Below are 9,428 nucleotides of genomic sequence, written 5' to 3'. Positions count from 1 at the left end.
AAAAGAAATAGAGGGAGAAAGAGAAAGATACCCCAGCATGGAAGCTTGCTTGCTCCAAGGTGGTGGGGGCATATGTCACACGCATGGCACACTATGCTTTAATTTCTTGATTTTTCTCTTTATGTTAGAATGCACAGATCTTTTTTTTTAACTATTTTTTAAATATTTATTCCCATTTGTTGCCTATTTTATGTAAAATATTTTATTTAGTTATTGTTATTGATGTCATCATTGTTGGATAAGACAGAGAAATGGAGAGAGGAGGGGAAGACAGAAAGGGGGAGAGAAAGAGAGACACCTGCAGACCTGCTTCACTGCCTGTGAAGCGACTCCCCTGCAGGCGGGGAGCTGGGGGCTCGAACCAGGATCCTTAAGCCAGTCCTTTCACTTTGCTACCGCCGACTCCCCTATAATTCACAGATCTTATCTCTTTGCTATCCATATTTTTGTTCTGTTATAGTAATATAGTGGTTTTCAGTCCTCCTCCTCTTCCTTTTTATAGTACTGAGACCTTGTACATGTGTGATTGCACTTCCCTCACATCCATTTATTTATTTATTTGGTAGAGACAAGAGAAACTGAGAGGGAAGGAGAGGTAGAGAGACACCTGTAGCATTGCTTCACCACCTGTGAAGCTTTCCCCCTGCAGGATGGGGACAGGGCTGGAAGCCAGGTCCTTGCATACTATAATATGTGCACTCACCTGAGTGTGCTACCACCCAGCCCTCACCCCCCCCAAGTAAACTGTTTATCCTTTTAATTTCAGACAGAGACAGAGATAGGGAGAGACATCACAGCTTTTCCTAGTGCCATGGCACTACCATGGGGTATTGGGGTTCAAACCCAGGTCACCAGCATGGCAAGGCACGTGCTCTGCCAAGTGAGAGATCTCTGTGCTTCTTTACTTCTTTCGCTCCATACACCGACGTGTAGGTCCTCTGCGCATTTTTGTGGCAGGGATAAGCCAGGGGCCATGAGGGTCAGCCTCAAAGCATTGCTGTGGTCACAGCATCGAAATCCAATCCCTACCCCCAATATGACAACATCATTCAACCTCTGTTTTTCTCCAACACCATGAAGGGAAATAGACACACAGTGCTGAGAAACTTCCTCAAACCCTCTCTTCTCTCCTGTCCACTTACCTTATGTCTCCTTATGCCCCCTGCATGCAGCTCCACTCACTCTCACCCTGACCTTTTCTCCTTCCTGCGTCCTCCACTTCCTTATAGCCTCTGCAGATGGGACTCCCTCTCCCCACTTTCGGAATTCTCCATCAGAAACTTTGCTTAGTGACTTCTTTACTACACGACACTAAAAATGCCGTGATGTTCACGCGTCCACTAGCAGAATCTTCATTTGGTCATTAGAACTAATAAGGGCTGGGTAGGGCTACACTTGGTTGAGCGACATGTTACCAAGCATAACAATCACTTGTGGGGGGGAAGCTTCACAAGTGGTGAAGTAGTTCTGCGAGTGTGTGTCTCTTTCTCTCACTCTCTGTCTTCCCCTTCCTTCTTAATTCCTCTGTTATGCAGTAATAACTAAATTAATCAAGGGGCTGGGTGGTGGCACACCTGGTTGAGCACCCGTTGTAATGCTCAAGGACCCAGGTTCAAGCCCGATTCCCACCTGCAGAGGGAAAGCTTTGCGAGTAGTGAAGCAGGGCTGCAGGTGTCTTTCTGTTTCTCTCCCTCTCTCTCATCCCCTTCCCTCTAGATTTCCAGCTGTCTCTATCCAATAAATAAATAAAAGCAAAAAATAAAAATTAATTAATCTAATAAGAGAAGTCTTCTAGGGGGCAGGGGCAGTCTGCAGTGATACACACAGTAGAATATACACATTACTGGGGAATCGAGCGGTAGCACAGCAGATTAAGCGCAGGTGGCGCAAAGCACAAGGACCGGCTTAAGGGTCCCAGTTCAATCCCCTGGCTCCCCACCTGCAGGGGAGTCGCTTCAGTGAAGCAGGTCTGCAGGTGTCTATCTTTCTCTCCACCTTCCTGTCTTCCCCTCCTCTCTCCATTTCTCTCTGTCCTATCCATGACGACATCAATAACAACAACCACAATAACTACAACAAAAGCAACAAAAGGGAATAAATATTTTTTAAAAAATAATTGTTAAAAAAAAAGAATATACACATTACCATGCACAAGGACTCAAGCTTCCAATCCCCAGCTGCAAAGGAAGCTTCACCAGTGCTGAAGCAGTTGTGTCTTCCTCTTTTTTTTTTTCCCAAGTTTGTTTTATTAATTATTTATTTATTGGATAGATGCAACCAGAAATCGAGAGGGAATGGGGTGATAGAGAGGGAGAGAGACAAAGAGATACCTGCAACACTACTTTACCACTCACAAAGCTTTCCCTCTGCAGGTGGAGACTGGGAACTCGAACCCAGGTCCTTGCACACTGTAACGTGCACTCGACCAGGTGCACCACCACCCAGCCCCCTGTAGGTGTTTTTCTCTCTTCCTCTCTGTCTCCTTCTACTCTCTCAATTTTTGTCTCTGTCAAAAAAAAGAAAAGAAAGAGAGAGAAGAGGAAAGAAAAGGGAAGAAAGGAAAAAGCTATCAGAGGTGGTAGATTCATTGTGTAGGCACCAAGCTCCACCAATAATCCTGGCAACAACAACAAAAAAATTATTTAAAAAAAAGAGTATGCTGTAAAGATAATATATTAGTTATAACAAAAGAACTTCAGGCCTGAGATTCTGAGTTTCTAGGTTCAAGCCCCAGCTCCACCATAAGCCAGAGCTAAGCAGTGCTCTGTTAAAAATAGTAACTTAAATGTTCGTAGCAAAAGGTGCAGTGGAAAAGTATCAAGACTCTCAAACATGAGGTCCCAAGTTCAATCTATGGCATTACATGTACCAGAGTAATGTTCTCTTTCACATTAATAAATAAAAATTTTTAAAAGTGAGAGTTAAAGAGTGTTACATTAAAAAAAAAAAAATCAATAAACCTACCTAAAATAGACCTACTATTTCCAAAACGGAGACCCCAAATCTTCATCTGCAATATTCCAGCCTTTAGGTTCATGATTAGTCAGCAATTTGTTGGCTTTATATCTTAACTCTTTTTCAGCCACCAGGTTCCAGATGCTACCTTAATGCCAGCCAGATTTCACTGGGCAGATGACCCCACCAATGTGTCCTGGAGCCCTGCATCCCCAGAACTGTGCCCCACTAATGAAAGAAAGAGACAGGCTGGGAGTATGGATCAACCTGCCAACACCCATGTTCGGCGGGGAAGCAATTACAGAAGCCAGACCTTTTACTTTCTGCACCCCATAATGACCCTGGGTCCATACTTCCAGAGGGATAAAGAATAGGAAAGCTATCAGGGGAGTTCTGATGGTGGGAATTGTGTAGAACTGTACCCCTCTTATCCTATGGTCTTATCCTATGGTCTTGTCAGTATTTCCATTTATAAATAAAAATTTTTTTAAATGCCAAAAAAAAATCAATAAACCAACATCACTGTGTTCCTGTATACCAGCAACAAATAGAAAATGTCCTTTTAAAAAAGATGCCATTTGTAATAGCAATGAAATCTATGAAGTACCTAGTGATAAGCCTACATTTTTGTGAGAAAATTTAAACCTAAGTCATTAAAGAAGACTTAAATCTTTTATCTTGGGAGTCAGGCGGTAGTGCAGGGGGTTAAGCACAGATGGCACAAAGTGCAAGGACTGGCATTAGGATCCTGGTTCGAGCCCCCCGCTCCCCACCTGCAGAGGAGTCGCTTCACAAGCCATGAAGCTGGTCTGCAGGTGTCTGTCTTTCCCCCTCTCCGTCTTCCCCTCCTCTCTCCATTTCTCTCTGTCCTATCCAACAACAACAATATCAACAACAACAATAATAACTACAATAAAACAACAAGGGCAACAAAAGGGAATAAATTAATATTAAAAAATCTTTTATCCTTTAGTAAAAAGAAAAAGGTGCACATACAAAATTAAATAATCAAAACCCATGAGACAAATGTATGTCTCATTCTGTACTACTCTCCAACTAAACAAAGGATGTCAGTGGGGAATGTGCAAAAGAAGTGACCAGAGTTCAAAGAAGTGTTCACTAAAGCCACAGAAGAATATAATTTATTGCTTGTTAGAAATATATTTTAAAACTGTAAGTAAGTAGTAAAAAAATGAGTGGATACCTTTTGAGGCATCATAAATTTTGTTCTGTTTTTGACAACAATTTGAAATACTTCTTTTAAAAAATTGTAAAGATTCTTTGGTTCAGCAATTCCACTTATAGGAAGATATCTTTCGGGGGCTGGGTGGTAGCACAGCGGTTTAAGTGCACGTGGCACAAAGAGCAAGGACGGGGGTGTAAGGATCCTGGTTCGAGCCCCGGCTCCCCACCTGTAGGGGGTGTCACTTCACAGGCAGTGAAACAGGTCTGCAGGTGTCTGTCTTTCTCTCCCTCTCTGTCTCCCCCTCCTCTCTCCCTTTCTCTCTGTCCTATCCAACAATGACAACATTAATAACAACAACAATCAAAATAAATAAAATAAAAAATACTTTAAAAAAAGGAATATATCTTTCAAACACACACACACACACACACACACACATATATGAGGCTGTTTACTGCAACACTATTGGCAACAGAATACATTTGGAAACAGATTTACTTAAATGCCACTCAAAAGTGGGATGATTAAATCTATCATAGCTTGAAATAATGGAATACTACTCAATGTTTAAATCAAAAATAGTGTGCAGGAAATGCATGGGTAAAACATTTGAATTCTGGGGCGAGGTGATGGTGCACCTGGTTGAGAGCACATATTACAATGCGCAAGGACCTAGATTCAAGCCCCCGGACCCCATCTGCAGGAGGAAAACTTTGCGAGTGGTGAAGTAGTGCTGCAGGTGTCTCTCTCCCTCTCCATTACCCTCTTGATTTCTGGCTGTCTCTATACAACAAATAAAGATAATTTAAAAAAAAAAAAACCAAACATTTGAACTCTATCAATGTTATGTACCACGAAGGCCTTCATAAAGGAAAAAGACACATTTCTATTTTTGGCTAGACAAGCTAAGAAAGAAAATACTTAGTATTTTGCCAAGAGATCTATTTTGGAAGCTGACAATCTGATTTTTAAAAATATTTTCTTTGGGGGAGTCGAGCCATAGCGCAGCGGGTTAAGCGCATGTGGCGCAAAGCAGAAGGACCTATGTAAGGATCCCGGTTTGAGCCCCTGGCTCCCCACCTCCAGGGATGTCACTTCACAAGCAATGAAGCAGGTCTGCAGGTGTCTATCTTTCTCTCCCCCTCTGTCTTGCCCTCCTCTTTCCATTTCTCTCTGTCCTATCCAACAATGATGACAACAATAATAACTACAATAAAACAATAATGGCAACAAAAGGTAATAAATAAATATTTAAAAAATTAAAAAAAATTATTTGGGATCAGGCGGTAGCACAGCGGGTTAAGCGCACATGCTGCAAAGTGCAAAGACTGGCTTCTGGATCCCAGTTTGAGCCCCAGCTCCCCACCTGCAGATCTTCACAGATGGTGAAGCAGGTCTGCAGGTGTCTATCTTTCTCTACCCCTGTCTTCCCCTCCTCTCTCAGTTTCCTTCTGTCCTATCCAACAACAATATCATCAATAACAATAATGATAATAACCACAACAATGATAAAATAACAAGGGCAATAAAAAGGGGAAAAGTAGCCCCCAGAAGCAGTGGATTCATAGTACAGGCATCGAGCCCCAGCAACATCCCTGGAGACAAAAAAGAAAAAAATATGTATTATTGAGAAAGATAGGAGGAAAGAAACAGACATCACTCTGGTACATGTGCTGCCAAGGAATGAACTAAGGACCTCATGGTTGAGAGTCTAACACTTTATCCACTGCACCACCTCCAGGATCGCTGACAATCTGATTTATTTAATTTATTTATTGCCTCCAGGGTTGTAACTGGGACTTGATGCCTCAAATCCACTGCTCCTGGTGGCCATTTTTTTCCCATTGTTGTTGCTGTTGTTGCTGCTGCTATTGTTGTTGGATAGGACAGAGATTAATGGAGAGAGGAGGGGGAGACAGAGAGGAGGAAAGATAGACACCTGCAGACCTGCTTCACTGCTTGTGAAGCAGCCCCCCTATAGGTGGGGAGCTGGGGGCTCGAACAGGGATCCTTGTGCTTTGTGCTATGTGCCCTTAACCCAGTGTGTTACCACCCAACCCCCAACAATCTGATTTTTAAAAAATATTTATGGGGAGTCGGGCGGTAGCGCAGCAGGTCAAACGCTCATGGCGCAAAGTGCAAGGACTGAAGTAAGGATCCTGGTTCGAGCCCCCGGCTCCCCACCTGCAGGGGAGTCCCTTCACAGGCGGTGAAGCAGGTCTGCAGGTGTCTATCTTTCTCTCCCCCTCTCTGTCTTCCCCTCCTCTCTCCATTTCTCTCTCCTATCCAACAATAACATCAATAACAGCAATAACTACAACAATAAAACAACAAGGGCAACAAAAGGGAATAAATAAATAAAATATTAGGAAAAAATTTATTTACTCTTTTGTTGCCCTTGTTGTTTTACTGTTGTAGTTATTATTGTTGTTGCTATTGATGTCATTGTTGTTGGATAGGACAGAGAAATGAAGAGAGGAAGGGAAGACAGAGAAGTGAAGAAACAGACACCTGCGGACTTGCTTCACTGCTTGTGAAGCGACTCCCTTGCAGGTGGGGAGCCAGAGGCTCAAATCGGGATCCTTGATACGGTCCTTGCACTTTGTGCCACATGCACTTCTTAACCCGCTGTGCTACTGCCCAACTCCCAACAAACTGATTTTTAAAACTCATGCAGGACAGTCAAGAAAAGTCCTGTCCCCACCTGCAGGGAGGTCACTTCACAGGCAGTGAAGCAGGTCTACAAGTGTCTGCAGGTGTCTATCTTTCTCTCCCCCTCTGTCTTCCCCTCCTCTCTCCATTTCTCTCTGTCCTATTAAAAAAGAAAGAAAAACTTTAAAAAAAAAAGTCCTGAAAGAGACATAAAGATGTGAAGAGACAAACTCTGCCACATCTTAAGGTGTATTATAAAGTGAGAGTAATGGTTTGTAATGAATTCAGGAATAGACAGAGATGGATGGAGCAGATGAATGAGCCTGGAAGTAGATCAAAATATATGAGGTCATTTAATAAGTAATAAAAGTGGCATTTAAGACAGTGGAGTTAAGATAGATTACTCAATAAATATCATTGGTCCAACTGGCTAGTCATCTGAGAAGAAATCCATCTGGAGCCCAAGCACAAATCTATACCAAGACAAATTCCAAATGCATAAACAAAGGATGGCTCTACTTACAATAAAGTAGTATACAACCATGGGAATGAATGAGCCTTGGCTACATACAACAAAGACAGCGTTGGAAGATAGCTCACCCGGTAGAGCTATCTTGTTATGAGAGCCAGTGTTCAAATCCCTAGTCTCTACATGGGAGCAACATGCAAAGGAGAAGATTCATGAATGGTGAAGCAGTGCTTTACATAAGTCAATGAGAAGAAAGCGTCATTTTTCTAAGTGTAACACCGAAACCCAAGAGCAATTTAAAAAGATTGCTTCATCTGGGAGCATGAAAAGACACTTCAACAAAGTCAAATGACAAACACCCATTCCGGGAAAATATTTGCAAGTCTTCTATTAATTAAAAAAAAAAAAGGCAAAGAACTAGAGTGTGGTTTTCAGAATCTCATGAATATTTTATCCATTAAACATAAAAAGAAAGGAAAAAAATGGAAGGTTCTTGTCTATTGCTGTGGCCTGATTTCCAAGCTGTGCTGTTAAACTGTGTGTAGTGAATACGTGGCTGTTTGGGTAAACAGGATATGCCCGTGTTGTGGATATACTGAGTGCATTCTCTATCACGCATGAGAGGGACAGACACACATATCCACTTAAAATCATGAGAAAGAGGAGCTGGGCAGTGGTGCAACTGTTTGAGTGCACACATTGCCATGTATAAGGACCAGGGTTCAAGCCCCCATTCCTTACCTACAAAGGGGATGATTCAAAAGCAGTCAAGCAGGTCTGCAGGTGTTTATCTTTTCTTCACCCTATCTCCCACTCCCCTCTCAATTTCTCTCTATATTATCTAATAAAATAGAAACGAAAAAATAGCTGCTTGGAGCAGTGAATTCATAGTGCTGGCACTGAGCCCCAGCAATAAATAACCTTGGTGTCTTGAACCTGGGTCCTTGAACACTATAACGTGGGCACTTAATCAGGCGCATCACCACCTGGCCCTGTTTTTTTTTTTTTTTCTTTTTCCTCTCCTTTTTTTAATGGCACCAGAGCTCCATTACTCCAAAATGACTCTTCAAATATATATATATATATAGAGAGAGAGAGAGAGAGAGACAGACAGACAGACAGAGACAGAGAGACAGAGACAGAGAGAGAGAGAGAGAGGCACAACAGTTTTGAAGCTCTAACCATGGGTCATGCACCTGACAAAGCAGGCACCCACCCTCTCAGGTGAGCTATCTGGCCAGTTGCCATCAGTTTTTCTACCGAATGGCTCTGAAGTGTCATTAGTGATCACAGTGGCTTGCCATTATCAGGAATTGGACAATGGTAGTTATAACATTCCTCTTTAACTTACTAGCTGGACTGCCTCTGTAAAGGACTTAACTATTTGGCTAGCACCAGACAGATGGATTTAATACCCACTGCTTCCCTGCCCTTCACCCCCCCACCCCTCCCCTGCCCTTTTTTTTAGAGAGAGAAGGCAGGGAGAGTGCAAAGAGACCACAACACTGAAGCTTCCTTCGATGTAGTGGAGGCAGGACTAAAACCTGGGTCCTGGGGAGTTGGGCTGTAGCGCAGAGGGTTAAGTATATGTGGCACAAAGCGCAAGGACTGACATAAGGATCCCAGTTTGAGCCCCCAGCTCCCCACCTGCAGGAGAGTCACTTCACAAATGGTGAAGCAGGTCTGCAGATGTCCATCTTTCTGTCTTCCCCTCCTCTCTCCATTTCTCTCTGTCCTATCCAACAGCAACAACTTCAATAACTACAACAATAAAACAAGGGCAACAAAAGGGAGTATCAAAAAAAAAAAAAAAAAAAAACCTGGGTCCTGTACATGGCAAAGCAGTGTGCTATCCAAGTGAGCTATTATTACACCTGCCCCTTTTTTTCTAACAAGTTTTCTAAATTCTGAACTGGTTCATCCTAAGATAATCAATGATGAATTAATGAATTTTAATCTCTGATATAGTTTCACCCTACATTTTCTATTCTCTATGAAGCTCAAATTCCTCAGCCAGTGGAGCTATTTCAAGCTGAATTTCTAGCTCTTTTATTTTGATCCCAAGCATCTCCAAGAGTCTTTGATAATATCCTCACTTTCTGATGGAACAAAATATTCCAGGCCTGTCTTGTGTGTTGACATTTTTTATTCCACCACTGGATCCAG

This window comes from Erinaceus europaeus, chromosome 1 (assembly GCF_950295315.1).
Source record: "Erinaceus europaeus chromosome 1, mEriEur2.1, whole genome shotgun sequence".
Classification (NCBI taxonomy): Eukaryota; Metazoa; Chordata; class Mammalia; order Eulipotyphla; family Erinaceidae; genus Erinaceus; species Erinaceus europaeus.
This window is presented reverse-complemented; position numbering follows the sequence as displayed.